Source organism: Narcine bancroftii (assembly GCF_036971445.1).
Source record: "Narcine bancroftii isolate sNarBan1 chromosome 12 unlocalized genomic scaffold, sNarBan1.hap1 SUPER_12_unloc_2, whole genome shotgun sequence".
In the NCBI taxonomy this organism is placed as follows: domain Eukaryota; kingdom Metazoa; phylum Chordata; class Chondrichthyes; order Torpediniformes; family Narcinidae; genus Narcine; species Narcine bancroftii.
Window position 1 is genome coordinate 5,257,150 of NW_027211808.1, and position 16,122 is coordinate 5,273,271.

Sequence of the window (16,122 nt, forward strand, 5' to 3'; positions counted from 1 at the left end):
GTAATTTTCCTGATGTTTGAATGTTATTTCCCACTTCCTCTCTAATGCTATTTTGCTGTCGTTTCAATGTTATTTCCAACTTCCTTTCTACTGTTATTTTCATTATGTTTGAATGTTATATCCTGCTTCGTTTCTAAAGTTATTTTACTGATGTTTGAATGTTACTTCCAACTTCTTTTCTAATGCTATTTTCCTGATGTTTAAATGTTATTTCCCGCTTCTTTTCTAATGTTATTTTCCTGATGTTAAATGTTAATTCCCGCTTCTATTCTAATGTTAATTTCCTGATGTTTAAATGGTATTTTCCACTTCTTTTCTAATGTTATTTTCCTGATGTTTGAATGTTATTTCCAACTTCTTTTCTAATGTTATTTTCCTGATGTTTGAATGCTATTTCCCGCCTTTTTCCAATATTATTATACTGATGTTTGATTATTTCCTGCTTCTTTTCTAATGATATTTCTCTGATGTGTGTATCTTATTTCCCACTTCTTTTCTAATGTTATTTTCCTGATGTTTAAATATTATTTCCCACTTCTTTTCTAATGTTAATTTCCTGATGTTTAAATGTTATTTCCCACTTCTTTTTTAATGTTATTTTCCTGATGTTTGAATGTTATTTCCCGCTTCTTTTCTAATGTTATTTTCCTGATGTTTGAATGTTATTTCCCGCTTCTTTTCTAATGTTAATTTCATAATGTTTAAACGTTAATTCCCACTTCTTTTCTAATGTTATTTATTTGATGTTTAAATGTTATTTCCCGTTTCTGTTCTAATGTAATTTTCCTGATGTTTGAATGTTATTTCCCGCTTCTTTTCTAATGTTAATTTCCTGATGTTTAAATGGTATTTCCCACTTCTTTTCTAATTTTATTTTACTGATGTTTGAATGTTATTTCCCGCTTCTTTTCTAATGTTATTTTCCTTATGTTTGAATGTTATTTCCCGCTTCTTTTCTAATGTTATTTTCTTGATGTTTGAATGTAATTTCCCGCCTCGTATCTAATGTTATTTTCCTGATGTTTGATTATTTCCCGCTTCTTTTCTAATGTTATTTGCCTGATGTTTGAATGTTATTTCCCTTTTTTTTCTAATATGATTTTCCTGATGTTTGAATGTTATTTCCCGCTTGTTTTCTAATGTAATTTTCCTGATGTTTGAATGTTATTTCCCGGTTCTTTCTAATGTTATTTTCCTGATGTTTGAATGTTATTTCCCGCTTCTTTGCTAACGTTATTTTCCTGATGTTTTAATGTTACTTCCCACTTCCTTTCTAATGTAATTTTCCTGATGTTTAAATGTTATTTCCTGCTACTTTTGTGATGTAATTTTACTGATGTTTAAATGTTATTTCTCTCTTATTTTCTAATGTTATTTTCATGATGTTTGAATGTTATTACGCGCTTCCTTTCTAATGTTATTTATTCTTGTTTTAATGTTATTTCCCGCTTCTTTTCTAATGTTTTGTCATGATGTATGAATGTTGTTTCCTGCTTCATTTCTAATGTAATTTTCCTGATGTTTGAACGTTATCTCCCATTTCTTTTCTAAAGTTATTTTCCTGATGTTTTAATGTTATTTACCACTACTTTTCTAATGTTATTTATCTGATGTTTGAATGTTATTTCTCTCTTATTTTCTAATGTTATTTTCATGATGTTTGAATGTTATTACGCGCTTCCTTTCTAATGTTATTTTTTCTTGTTTTAATGTTATTTCCCGCTTCTTTTCTAATGTTTTTTCATGATGTTTGAATGTTGTTTCCTGCTTCTTTTCTAATGTAATTTTCCTGATGTATGAATGTTATCTCCCATTTCTTTTCTAAAGTTATTTTCCTGATGTTTTAATGTTATTTACCACTTCTTTTCTAATGTTATTTATCTGATGTTTGAATGTTATTTCCCGCTTCTGTTCTAATGTAATTTTCCTGATGTTTGAATATTATTTCCCACTTCTTTTCTAATGTTAATTGCATGATGTTTGAATATTATTTCCTGCTTCTCTTCTAATGCTATTTTCCTGATGTTTGAATGTTATTTCCCATTACTTTTCTAATGTTATTTTTCTGACGTTTCAATGTTATTTCCAACTTCCTTTCTACTGTTATTTTCATTATGTTTGAATGTTATATCCTGCTTCGTTTCTAATGTTATTTTACTGATGTTTGAATGTTACTTCCAACTTCTTTTCTAATGTTATTTTCCTTATGTTTGAATATTATTTCCCGCTTCTTTTCTAATGTTATTTTCCTGATGTTTGTATGTTATTTCCCACTTATTTGCTAATGTTATTTTCCTTATGTTTGAATGTTATTTCCCGCCACTTTACTAACGTTATTTCCCTGATGTTTGAATGTTATTTCCCTTTTTTTTCCAATATGATTTTCCTGATGTTTAAATGTTATTTCCCACTTCATTTCTAGTATAATTTTCCTTATGTTTTAATATTATTTCCTGCTTCTTTTCAAATGTTATTTTCCTGATGTTTGAATGCTATTACCCGCTTCCTTTATAATATTATTTTCCTGATGTTTGAATGTTATTTCCCTCTTCCTTTCTAATGTTATTTTCCTGATGTTTGAATGATATTTCCCGCTTCTTTTCTAATGTTAATTTCATAATGTTTAAACGTTAATTCCCACTTCTTTTCTAATGTTATTTATCTGATGTTTGAAAGTTATTTCCTGCTTCTGTTCTAATGTAATTTTCCTGATGTTTGAATGTTATTTCCCGCTTCTTTTCTAATGTTAATTTCCTGATGTTTAAATTCCCACTTCTTTTCTAATGTTATTTTCTGATGTTTGAATGTCATTTCCCGCTTCTTTTCTAATGTTATTTTCCTTATGTTTGAATGTTATTTCCCGCTTCTTTTCTAATGTTATTTTCCTGATGTTTGAATGTAATTTCCCGCCTCGTATCTAATGTTATTTTCCTGATGTTTGTATGTTAATTCCCGCCACTTTACTAACGTTATTTGCCTGATGTTTGAATGTTATTTCCCTTTTTTTTTCTAATATGATTTTCCTGATGTTTGAATGTTATTTCCCGCTTCTTTTCTAATGTAATTTTCCTGATGTTTGAATGTTATTTCCCGCTTCTTTCTAATGTTATTTTCCTGATGTTTGAATGTTACTTCCCACTTCCTTTCTAATGTAATTTTCCTGATGTTTAAATGTTATTTCCTGCTTCTTTTCTAATGTAATTTAACTGATGTTTGAATGTTATTTCCCGCTTCTTTTCTAATGTTATTTTCCTGATGTTTGAATGATATTTCCCGCTTCTTTTCTAATGTTAATTTCATAATGTTTAATCGTTAATTCCCACTTCTTTTCTAATGTTATTTATCTGATATTTGAATGTAATTTCCTGCTTCTGTTCTAATGTAATTTTCCTGATGTTTGAATGTTATTTCCCGCTTCTTTTCTAATGTTAATTTCCTGATGTTTAAATTCCCACTTCTTTTCTAATGTTATTTTACTGATGTTTGAATGTCATTTCCCGCTTCTTTTCTAATGTTATTTTCCTTATGTTTGAATGGTATTTCCCGCTTCTTTTCTAATGTTATTTTCCTGATGTTTGAATGTAATTTCCCGCCTCGTATCTAATGTTATTTTCCTGATGTTTGTATGTTAATTCCCGCCACTTTACTAACGTTATTTGCCTGATGTTTGAATGTTATTTCCCTTTTTTTTTCTAATATGATTTCCCCGATGTTTGAATGTTATTTCCCGCTTCTTTTCTAATGTAATTTTCCTGATGTTTGAATGTTATTTCCCGCTTCTTTCTAATGTTATTTTCCTGATGTTTGAATGTTACTTCCCACTTCCTTTCTAATGTAATTTTCCTGATGTTTAAATGTTATTTCCTGCTTCTTTTCTAATGTAATTTAACTGATGTTTGAATGTTATTTTCCGCTTCTTTTCTAATGTTATTTTCCTGATGTTTGAATGATATTTCCCGCTTCTTTTCTAATGTTAATTTCATAATGTTTAATCGTTAATTCCCACTTCTTTTCTAATGTTATTTATCTGATATTTGAATGTAATTTCCTGCTTCTGTTCTAATGTAATTTTCCTGATGTTTGAATGTTATTTCCCGCTTCTTTTCTAATGTTAATTTCCTGATGTTTAAATTCCCACTTCTTTTCTAATGTTATTTTACTGATGTTTGAATGTCATTTCCCGCTTCTTTTCTAATGTTATTTTCCTTATGTTTGAATGGTATTTCCCGCTTCTTTTCTAATGTTATTTTCCTGATGTTTGAATGTAATTTCCCGCCTCGTATCTAATGTTATTTTCCTGATGTTTGTATGTTAATTCCCGCCACTTTACTAACGTTATTTGCCTGATGTTTGAATGTTATTTCCTTTTTTTTTCTAATATGATTTTCCTGATGTTTGAATGTTATTTCCCGCTTCTTTGCTAACGTTATTTTCCTGATGTTTGAATGTTACTTCCCACTTCCTTTCTAATGTAATTTTCCTGATGTTTAAATGTTATTTCCTGCTTCTTTTCTAATGTAATTTAACTGATGTTTAAATGTTATATCTCTCTTATTTTCTAATGTTATTTTCATGATGTTTGAATGTTATTATGCGCTTCCTTTCTAATGTTATTTCCTCATGTTTTAATGTTATTTCCCGCTTCTTTTCTAATGTTTTTTCATGATGTTTGAATGTTGTTTCCTGCTTCTTTTCTAATGTAATTTTCCTGATGTTTGAATGTTATCTCCCATTTCTTTTCTAAAGTTATTTTCCTGATGTTTTAATGTTATTTACCACTTCTTTTCTAATGTTATTTATCTGATGTTTGAATGTTATTTCCTGCTTCTGTTCTAATGTAATTTTCCTTATGTTTGAATGTTATTTCCCGCTTCTTTTCTAATGTTAATTGCATGATGTTTGAATATTATTTCCTGCTTCTCTTCTAATGCTATTTTCCTGATGTTCGAATGTTATTTCCCATTACTTTTCTAATGTTATTTTTCTGACGTTTCAATGTTATTTCCAACTTCCTTTCTACCGCTATTTTCATTATGTTTGAATGTTATATCCTGCTTCGTTTCTAATGTTATTTTACTGATGTTTGAATGTTATTTCCCACTTCTTTTCTAATGCTATTTTCCTGATGTTTAAATGTTATTTCCCATTTCTTTTCTAATGTTAATTTCCTGATGTTTAAATGTTATTTCCCGCTTCTTTTCTAATGTCAATTTCCTGATGTTTAAATGGTATTTTCCACCTCTTTTCTAATGTTATTTTGCTGATGTTTGAATGTTATTTCCCGCTTCTGTTCTAATGTTATTTTCCATATATTTGAATGTTATTTCCCGCCACTTTACTAACGTTATTTCCCTGATGTTTGAATGTTATTTCCCTTTTTTTTCTAATATGATTTTCCTGATGTTTGAATGTTACTTCCCACTTCTTTTCTAATGTAATTTTCCTGATGTTTAAATGTTATTTCCTGCTTCTTTTGTAATGTAATTTTACTGATGTTTGAATGTTATTTCTCTCTTATTTTCTAATGTTATTTTCATGATGTTTGAATGTTATTACGCGCTTCCTTTCTAATGTTATTTCCTCATGTTTTATTGTTATTTCCCGCTTTTTTTCTAATGTTTTTTTCATGATGTTTGAATGTTATTTCCTGCTTCTTTTTTAATGTAATTTTCCTGATGTTTGAATGTTATTTCCCACTTCCTCTCTAATGCTATTTTGCTGTCGTTTCAATGTTATTTCCAACTTCCTTTCTACTGTTATTTTCATTATGTTTGAATGTTATATCCTGCTTCGTTTCTAAAGTTATTTTACTGATGTTTGAATGTTACTTCCAACTTCTTTTCTAATGCTATTTTCCTGATGTTTAAATGTTATTTCCCGCTTCTTTTCTAATGTTATTTTCCTGATGTTAAATGTTAATTCCCGCTTCTATTCTAATGTTAATTTCCTGATGTTTAAATGGTATTTTCCACTTCTTTTCTAATGTTATTTTCCTGATGTTTGAATGTTATTTCCAACTTCTTTTCTAATGTTATTTTCCTGATGTTTGAATGCTATTTCCCGCCTTTTTCCAATATTATTATACTGATGTTTGATTATTTCCTGCTTCTTTTCTAATGATATTTCTCTGATGTGTGTATCTTATTTCCCACTTCTTTTCTAATGTTATTTTCCTGATGTTTAAATATTATTTCCCACTTCTTTTCTAATGTTAATTTCCTGATGTTTAAATGTTATTTCCCACTTCTTTTTTAATGTTATTTTCCTGATGTTTGAATGTTATTTCCCGCTTCTTTTCTAATGTTATTTTCCTGATGTTTGAATGTTATTTCCCGCTTCTTTTCTATTGTTAATTTCATAATGTTTAAACGTTAATTCCCACTTCTTTTCTAATGTTATTTATTTGATGTTTAAATGTTATTTCCCGTTTCTGTTCTAATGTAATTTTCCTGATGTTTGAATGTTATTTCCCGCTTCTTTTCTAATGTTAATTTCCTGATGTTTAAATGGTATTTCCCACTTCTTTTCTAATTTTATTTTACTGATGTTTGAATGTTATTTCCCGCTTCTTTTCTAATGTTATTTTCCTTATGTTTGAATGTTATTTCCCGCTTCTTTTCTAATGTTATTTTCTTGATGTTTGAATGTAATTTCCCGCCTCGTATCTAATGTTATTTTCCTGATGTTTGATTATTTCCCGCTTCTTTTCTAATGTTATTTGCCTGATGTTTGAATGTTATTTCCCTTTTTTTTCTAATATGATTTTCCTGATGTTTGAATGTTATTTCCCGCTTGTTTTCTAATGTAATTTTCCTGATGTTTGAATGTTATTTCCCGGTTCTTTCTAATGTTATTTTCCTGATGTTTGAATGTTATTTCCCGCTTCTTTGCTAACGTTATTTTCCTGATGTTTTAATGTTACTTCCCACTTCCTTTCTAATGTAATTTTCCTGATGTTTAAATGTTATTTCCTGCTACTTTTGTGATGTAATTTTACTGATGTTTAAATGTTATTTCTCTCTTATTTTCTAATGTTATTTTCATGATGTTTGAATGTTATTACGCGCTTCCTTTCTAATGTTATTTATTCTTGTTTTAATGTTATTTCCCGCTTCTTTTCTAATGTTTTGTCATGATGTATGAATGTTGTTTCCTGCTTCATTTCTAATGTAATTTTCCTGATGTTTGAACGTTATCTCCCATTTCTTTTCTAAAGTTATTTTCCTGATGTTTTAATGTTATTTACCACTACTTTTCTAATGTTATTTATCTGATGTTTGAATGTTATTTCTCTCTTATTTTCTAATGTTATTTTCATGATGTTTGAATGTTATTACGCGCTTCCTTTCTAATGTTATTTTTTCTTGTTTTAATGTTATTTCCCGCTTCTTTTCTAATGTTTTTTCATGATGTTTGAATGTTGTTTCCTGCTTCTTTTCTAATGTAATTTTCCTGATGTATGAATGTTATCTCCCATTTCTTTTCTAAAGTTATTTTCCTGATGTTTTAATGTTATTTACCACTTCTTTTCTAATGTTATTTATCTGATGTTTGAATGTTATTTCCCGCTTCTGTTCTAATGTAATTTTCCTGATGTTTGAATATTATTTCCCACTTCTTTTCTAATGTTAATTGCATGATGTTTGAATATTATTTCCTGCTTCTCTTCTAATGCTATTTTCCTGATGTTTGAATGTTATTTCCCATTACTTTTCTAATGTTATTTTTCTGACGTTTCAATGTTATTTCCAACTTCCTTTCTACTGTTATTTTCATTATGTTTGAATGTTATATCCTGCTTCGTTTCTAATGTTATTTTACTGATGTTTGAATGTTACTTCCAACTTCTTTTCTAATGCTATTTCCCTGATGTTTAAATGTTATTTCCCGCTTCTTTTCTAATGTTATTTTCCTGATGTTTAAATGTTAATTCCCGCTTCTTTTCTAATGTTAATTTCCTGATGTTTAAATGGTATTTTCCACTTCTTTTCTAATGTTATTTTCCTGATGTTATAATGTTAATTCCCGCTTCTTTTCTAATGTTAATTTCCAGATGTTTAAATGGTATTTCCCACTTCTTTTCTAATGTTATTTTCCTGATGTTTGAATATTATTTCCCACTTCTGTTCTAATGTTATTTTCCTTATGTTTGAAGATTATTTCCCGCTTCTTTTCTAATGTTATTTTCCTGATGTTTGTATGTTATTTCCCACTTATTTGCTAATATTATTTTCCTTATGCTTGAATGTTATTTCCCGCCACTTTACTAACTTTATTTCCCTGATGTTTGAATGTTATTTCCTTTTTTTTTCTAATATGATTTTCCTGATGTTTGAATGTTACTTCCCACTTCTTTTCTAATGTAATTTTCCTGATGTTTAAATGTTATTTCCTGCTTCTTTTGTAATGTAATTTTACTGATGTTTGAATGTTATTTCTCTCTTATTTTCTAATGTTATTTTCATGATGTTTGAATGTTATTACGCGCTTCCTTTCTAATGTTATTTCCTCATGTTTTAATGTTATTTCCCGCTTTTTTTCTAATGTTTTTTTCATGATGTTTGAATGTTATTTCCTGCTTCTTTTTTAATGTAATTTTCCTGATGTTTGAATGTTATTTCCCACTTCCTTTCTAATGCTATTTTGCTGACGTTTCAATGTTATTTCCAACTTCCTTTCTACTGTTATTTTCATTATGTTTGAATGTTATATCCTGCTTCATTTCTAAAGTTATTTTACTGATGTTTGAATGTTACTTCCAACTTCTTTTCTAATGCTATTTTCCTGATGTTTAAATGTTATTTCCCGCTTCTTTTCTAATGTTATTTTCCTGATGTTAAATGTTAATTCCCGCTTCTATTCTAATGTTAATTTCCTGATGTTTAAATGGTATTTTCCACTTCTTTTCTAATGTTATTTTCCTGATGTTTGAATGTTATTTCCAACTTCTTTTCTAATGTTATTTTCCTGATGTTTGAATGCTATTTCCCGCCTTTTTCCAATATTATTATACTGATGTTTGATTATTTCCCGCTTCTTTTCTAATGATATTTCTCTGATGTGTGTATCTTATTTCCCACTTCTTTTCTAATGTTATTTTCCTGATGTTTAAATATTATTTCCCACTTCTTTTCTAATGTTAATTTCCTGATGTTTAAATGTTATTTCCCACTTCTTTTCTAATGTTATTTTCCTGATGTTTGAATGTTATTTCCCGCTTCTTTTCTAATGTTATTTTCCTGATGTTTGACTGTTATTTCCCGCTTCTTTTCTAATGTTAATTTCATAATGTTTAAACGTTAATTCCCACTTCTTTTCTAATGTTATTTATTTGATGTTTGAATGTTATTTCCTGCTTCTGTTCTAATGTAATTTTCCTGATGTTTGAATGTTATTTCCCGCTTCTTTTCTAATGTTAATTTCCTGATGTTTAAATGGTATTTCCCACTTCTTTTCTAATGTTATTTTACTGATGTTTGAATGTTATTTCCCGCTTCTTTTCTAATGTTATTTTCCTGATGTTTGAATGTAATTTCCCGCCTCGTATCTAATGTTATTTTCCTGATATTTGATTATTTCCCGATTCTTTTCTAATGTTATTTTCCTGATGTTTGTATGTTAATTCCCGCCAATTACTAACGTTATTTGCCTGATTTTTGAATGTTATTTCCCTTTTTTTTCTAATATGATTTTCCTGATGTTTGAATGTTATTTCCCGCTTGTTTTCTAATGTAATTTTCCTGATGTTTGAATGTTATTTCCCGGTTCTTTCTAATGTTATTTTCCTGATGTTTGAATGTTATTTCCCGCTTCTTTGCTAACATTATTTTCCTGATGTTTGAATGTTACTTCCCACTTCCTTTCTAATGTAATTTTCCTGATGTTTAAATGTTATTTCCTGCTACTTTTGTGATGTAATTTTACTGATGTTTAAATATTATTTCTCTCTTATTTTCTAATGTTATTTTCATGATGTTTGAATGTTATTACGCGCTTCCTTTCTAATGTTATTTATTCTTGTTTTAATGTTATTTCCCGCTTATTTTCTAATGTTTTGTCATGATGTATGAATGTTGTTTCCTGCTTCTTTTCTAATGTAATTTTCCTGATGTTTGAATGTTATCTCCCATTTCTTTTCTAAAGTTATTTTCCTGATGTTTTAAAGTTATTTACCACTACTTTTCTAATGTTATTTATCTGATGTTTGAATGTTATTTCCCGCTTCTGTTCTAATGTAATTTTCCTAATGTTTGAATGTTATTTCCCGCTTCTTTTCTAATGTTAATTGCATGATGTTTGAATATTATTTCCTGCTTCTCTTCTAATGCTATTTTTCTGATGTTTGAATGTTATTTCCCATTACTTTTCTAATGTTATTTTTCTAACGTTTCAATGTTATTTCCAACTTCCTTTCTACTGTTATTTTCATTATGTTTGAATGTTATATCCTGCTTCGTTTCTAATGTTATTTTACTGATGTTTGAATGTTACTTCCAACTTCTTTTCTAATGCTAATTCCCTGATGTTTAAATGTTATTTCCCGCTTCTTTTCTAATGTTATTTTCCTGATGTTTAAATGTTAATTCCCGCTTCTTTTCTAATGTTAATTTCCTGATGTTTAAATGGTATTTCCCACTTCTTTTCTAATGTTATTTTCCTGATGTTTGAATATTATTTCCCACTTCTGCTCTAATGTTATTTTCCTTATGTTTGAATATTATTTCCCGCTTCTTTTCTAATGTTATTTTCCTGATGTTTGTATGTTATTTCCCACTTATTTGCTAATGTTATTTTCCTTATGTTTGAATGTTATTTCCCGCCACTTTACTAACGTTATTTCCCTGATGTTTGAATGTTATTTCCTTTTTTTTTTCTAATATTATTTTCCTGATGTTTGAATGTTACTTCCCACTTCTTTTCTAATGTAATTTTCCTGATGTTTATATGTTATTTCCTGCTTCTTTTGTAATGTAATTTTACTGATGTTTGAATGTTATTTCTCTCTTATTTTCTAATGTTTTATTCATGATGTTTGAATGTTATTACGCGCGTCCTTTCTAATGTTATTTCCTCATGTTTTAATGTTATTTCCCGCTTTTTTTCTAATGTTTTTTTCATGATGTTTGAATGTTATTTCCTGCTTCTTTTTTAATGTAATTTTCCTGATGTTTGAATGTTATTTCCCACTTCCTTTCTAATGCTATTTTGCTGACGTTTCAATGTTATTTCCAACTTCCTTTCTACTGTTATTTTCATTATGTTTGAATGTTATATCCTGCTTCATTTCTAAAGTTATTTTACTGATGTTTGAATGTTACTTCCAACTTCTTTTCTAATGCTATTTTCCTGATGTTTAAATGTTATTTCCCGCTTCTTTTCTAATGTTATTTTCCTGATGTTAAATGTTAATTCCCGCTTCTATTCTAATGTTAATTTCCTGATGTTTAAATGGTATTTTCCACTTCTTTTCTAATGTTATTTTCCTGATGTTTGAATGTTATTTCCAACTTCTTTTCTAATGTTATTTTCCTGATGTTTGAATGCTATTTCCCGCCTTTTTCCAATATTATTATACTGATGTTTGATTATTTCCCGCTTCTTTTCTAATGATATTTCTCTGATGTGTGTATCTTATTTCCCACTTCTTTTCTAATGTTATTTTCCTGATGTTTAAATATTATTTCCCACTTCTTTTCTAATGTTAATTTCCTGATGTTTAAATGTTATTTCCCACTTCTTTTCTAATGTTATTTTCCTGATGTTTGAATGTTATTTCCCGCTTCTTTTCTAATGTTATTTTCCTGATGTTTGACTGTTATTTCCCGCTTCTTTTCTAATGTTAATTTCATAATGTTTAAACGTTAATTCCCACTTCTTTTCTAATGTTATTTATTTGATGTTTGAATGTTATTTCCTGCTTCTGTTCTAATGTAATTTTCCTGATGTTTGAATGTTATTTCCCGCTTCTTTTCTAATGTTAATTTCCTGATGTTTAAATGGTATTTCCCACTTCTTTTCTAATGTTATTTTACTGATGTTTGAATGTTATTTCCCGCTTCTTTTCTAATGTTATTTTCCTGATGTTTGAATGTAATTTCCTGCCTCGTATCTAATGTTATTTTCCTGATATTTGATTATTTCCCGATTCTTTTCTAATGTTATTTTCCTGATGTTTGTATGTTAATTCCCGCCAATTACTAACGTTATTTGCCTGATTTTTGAATGTTATTTCCCTTTTTTTTCTAATATGATTTTCCTGATGTTTGAATGTTATTTCCCGCTTGTTTTCTAATGTAATTTTCCTGATGTTTGAATGTTATTTCCCGGTTCTTTCTAATGTTATTTTCCTGATGTTTGAATGTTATTTCCCGCTTCTTTGCTAACATTATTTTCCTGATGTTTGAATGTTACTTCCCACTTCCTTTCTAATGTAATTTTCCTGATGTTTAAATGTTATTTCCTGCTACTTTTGTGATGTAATTTTACTGATGTTTAAATATTATTTCTCTCTTATTTTCTAATGTTATTTTCATGATGTTTGAATGTTATTACGCGCTTCCTTTCTAATGTTATTTATTCTTGTTTTAATGTTATTTCCCGCTTATTTTCTAATGTTTTGTCATGATGTATGAATGTTGTTTCCTGCTTCTTTTCTAATGTAATTTTCCTGATGTTTGAATGTTATCTCCCATTTCTTTTCTAAAGTAATTTTCCTGATGTTTTAATGTTATTTACCACTACTTTTCTAATGTTATTTATCTGATGTTTGAATGTTATTTCCCGCTTCTGTTCTAATGTAATTTTCCTAATGTTTGAATGTTATTTCCCGCTTCTTTTCTAATGTTAATTGCATGATGTTTGAATATTATTTCCTGCTTCTCTTCTAATGCTATTTTTCTGATGTTTGAATGTTATTTCCCATTACTTTTCTAATGTTATTTTTCTAACGTTTCAATGTTATTTCCAACTTCCTTTCTACTGTTATTTTCATTATGTTTGAATGTTATATCCTGCTTCGTTTCTAATGTTATTTTACTGATGTTTGAATGTTACTTCCAACTTCTTTTCTAATGCTAATTCCCTGATGTTTAAATGTTATTTCCCGCTTCTTTTCTAATGTTATTTTCCTGATGTTTAAATGTTAATTCCCGCTTCTTTTCTAATGTTAATTTCCTGATGTTTAAATGGTATTTCCCACTTCTTTTCTAATGTTATTTTCCTGATGTTTGAATATTATTTCCCACTTCTGTTCTAATGTTATTTTCCTTATGTTTGAATATTATTTCCCGCTTCTTTTCTAATGTTATTTTCCTGATGTTTGTATGTTATTTCCCACTTATTTGCTAATGTTATTTTCCTTATGTTTGAATGTTATTTCCCGCCACTTTACTAACGTTATTTCCCTGATGTTTGAATGTTATTTCCTTTTTTTTTTCTAATATTATTTTCCTGATGTTTGAATGTTACTTCCCACTTCTTTTCTAATGTAATTTTCCTGATGTTTATATGTTATTTCCTGCTTCTTTTGTAATGTAATTTTACTGATGTTTGAATGTTATTTCTCTCTTATTTTCTAATGTTATATTCATGATGTTTGAATGTTATTACGCGCGTCCTTTCTAATGTTATTTCCTCATGTTTTAATGTTATTTCCCGCTTTTTTTCTAATGTTTTTTTCATGATGTTTGAATGTTATTTCCTGCTTCTTTTTTAATGTAATTTTCCTGATGTTTGAATGTTATTTCCCACTTCCTTTCTAATGCTATTTTGCTGACGTTTCAATGTTATTTCCAACTTCCTTTCTACTGTTATTTTCATTATGTTTGAATGTTATATCCTGCTTCATTTCTAAAGTTATTTTACTGATGTTTGAATGTTACTTCCAACTTCTTTTCTAATGCTATTTTCCTGATGTTTAAATGTTATTTCCCGCTTCTTTTCTAATGTTATTTTCCTGATGTTAAATGTTAATTCCCGCTTCTATTCTAATGTTAATTTCCTGATGTTTAAATGGTATTTTCCACTTCTTTTCTAATGTTATTTTCCTGATGTTTGAATGTTATTTCCAACTTCTTTTCTAATGTTATTTTCCTGATGTTTGAATGCTATTTCCCGCCTTTTTCCAATATTATTATACTGATGTTTGATTATTTCCCGCTTCTTTTCTAATGATATTTCTCTGATGTGTGTATCTTATTTCCCACTTCTTTTCTAATGTTATTTTCCTGATGTTTAAATATTATTTCCCACTTCTTTTCTAATGTTAATTTCCTGATGTTTAAATGTTATTTCCCACTTCTTTTCTAATGTTATTTTCCTGATGTTTGAATGTTATTTCCCGCTTCTTTTCTAATGTTATTTTCCTGATGTTTGACTGTTATTTCCCGCTTCTTTTCTAATGTTAATTTCATAATGTTTAAACGTTAATTCCCACTTCTTTTCTAATGTTATTTATTTGATGTTTGAATGTTATTTCCTGCTTCTGTTCTAATGTAATTTTCCTGATGTTTGAATGTTATTTCCCGCTTCTTTTCTAATGTTAATTTCCTGATGTTTAAATGGTATTTCCCACTTCTTTTCTAATGTTATTTTACTGATGTTTGAATGTTATTTCCCGCTTCTTTTCTAATGTTATTTTCCTGATGTTTGAATGTAATTTCCTGCCTCGTATCTAATGTTATTTTCCTGATATTTGATTATTTCCCGATTCTTTTCTAATGTTATTTTCCTGATGTTTGTATGTTAATTCCCGCCAATTACTAACGTTATTTGCCTGATTTTTGAATGTTATTTCCCTTTTTTTTCTAATATGATTTTCCTGATGTTTGAATGTTATTTCCCGCTTGTTTTCTAATGTAATTTTCCTGATGTTTGAATGTTATTTCCCGGTTCTTTCTAATGTTATTTTCCTGATGTTTGAATGTTATTTCCCGCTTCTTTGCTAACATTATTTTCCTGATGTTTGAATGTTACTTCCCACTTCCTTTCTAATGTAATTTTCCTGATGTTTAAATGTTATTTCCTGCTACTTTTGTGATGTAATTTTACTGATGTTTAAATATTATTTCTCTCTTATTTTCTAATGTTATTTTCATGATGTTTGAATGTTATTACGCGCTTCCTTTCTAATGTTATTTATTCTTGTTTTAATGTTATTTCCCGCTTATTTTCTAATGTTTTGTCATGATGTATGAATGTTGTTTCCTGCTTCTTTTCTAATGTAATTTTCCTGATGTTTGAATGTTATCTCCCATTTCTTTTCTAAAGTAATTTTCCTGATGTTTTAATGTTATTTACCACTACTTTTCTAATGTTATTTATCTGATGTTTGAATGTTATTTCCCGCTTCTGTTCTAATGTAATTTTCCTAATGTTTGAATGTTATTTCCCGCTTCTTTTCTAATGTTAATTGCATGATGTTTGAATATTATTTCCTGCTTCTCTTCTAATGCTATTTTTCTGATGTTGAAATGTTATTTCCCATTACTTTTCTAATGTTATTTTTCTAACGTTTCAATGTTATTTCCAACTTCCTTTCTACTGTTATTTTCATTATGTTTGAATGTTATATCCTGCTTCGTTTCTAATGTTATTTTACTGATGTTTGAATGTTACTTCCAACTTCTTTTCTAATGCTAATTCCCTGATGTTTAAATGTTATTTCCCGCTTCTTTTCTAATGTTATTTTCCTGATGTTTAAATGTTAATTCCCGCTTCTTTTCTAATGTTAATTTCCTGATGTTTAAATGGTATTTCCCACTTCTTTTCTAATGTTATTTTCCTGATGTTTGAATATTATTTCCCACTTCTGTTCTAATGTTATTTTCCTTATGTTTGAATATTATTTCCCGCTTCTTTTCTAATGTTATTTTCCTGATGTTTGTATGTTATTTCCCACTTATTTGCTAATGTTATTTTCCTTATGTTTGAATGTTATTTCCCGCCACTTTACTAACGTTATTTCCCTGATGTTTGAATGTTATTTCCTTTTTTTTTCTAATATTATTTTCCTGATGTTTGAATGTTACTTCCCACTTCTTTTCTAATGTAATTTTCCTGATGTTTATATGTTATTTCCTGCTTCTTTTGTAATGTAATTTTACTGATGTTTGAATGTTATTT